This window comes from Petaurus breviceps, unplaced genomic scaffold, assembly GCF_028583685.1.
Source record: "Petaurus breviceps papuanus isolate PSGF00001 unplaced genomic scaffold, PetGlider_PUasm1.0 186, whole genome shotgun sequence".
Classification (NCBI taxonomy): Eukaryota; Metazoa; Chordata; class Mammalia; order Diprotodontia; family Petauridae; genus Petaurus; species Petaurus breviceps.
The window spans coordinates 14,375,777-14,376,553 of NW_027185798.1; positions in this window are offsets into that span (position 1 = coordinate 14,375,777).

Consider the following 777-nt stretch of genomic DNA (forward strand, 5'->3'; position numbering starts at 1 on the left):
TGTGTGTGTCTGTATGTGGTGTGTATATGTGTGTAGTGTCTGTGTGTAGATGCCAAGGCAAGGAGATACAGGTTGGCTCAAAAGCCCATGGAGCCTCTGCTGGCCTCTTCCGGAATCCCCTCCTTCACCCCATTTTGGATCTTCCCTTAAACTGCTTTGTTTGTGCCTCTTTTAGGCACCCTCCACCTCACAGATAACAATTTGCTGAAATGACTGAGTCACTGTCATTGTTACTTTTGTTACTATTTCCTATTATGATCATTTCTGGACATCTCAGGGTCAGAACTCTTGAGCTGGGAGGTCCATCTAGTCATAGGATCACAGCTCTAGAGCCAACTCTCTCATTTTACAGATGAGGAAACTGAGGCACAGAGAGGTTAGTGACTTGGTCAGGATCACACACCTAGTAAGTGGTGTAAGGAGTGGAATTTGAACCCAATAATCATGATCCCACATCCAGTGTCATATCGATTATACCACACTCATTGTATAGAAGAGGAAACTGAGGTCCAAGGAGGCCCTTTACTAGCCTGTAAGCTCCATGAGGGCTGAACAATGTTGTTCTTTCATTTGTCTTCTAATGTGCCATAGAATCATAGGATGATGGCTAGAGAATTGACCTCAGGACCAGGAGCACCCAGGTTCAAAGCTATCTCTACTATAGACTAGCTGTCTTGGTGCCTCTGGCCACTCTCTGAGATACCAAATTGTGGGAATTTGACAATCTCACTTGGCTGGAGGAGTTTCCTTCCATGGAGTCCCCTACACCAATGAAAG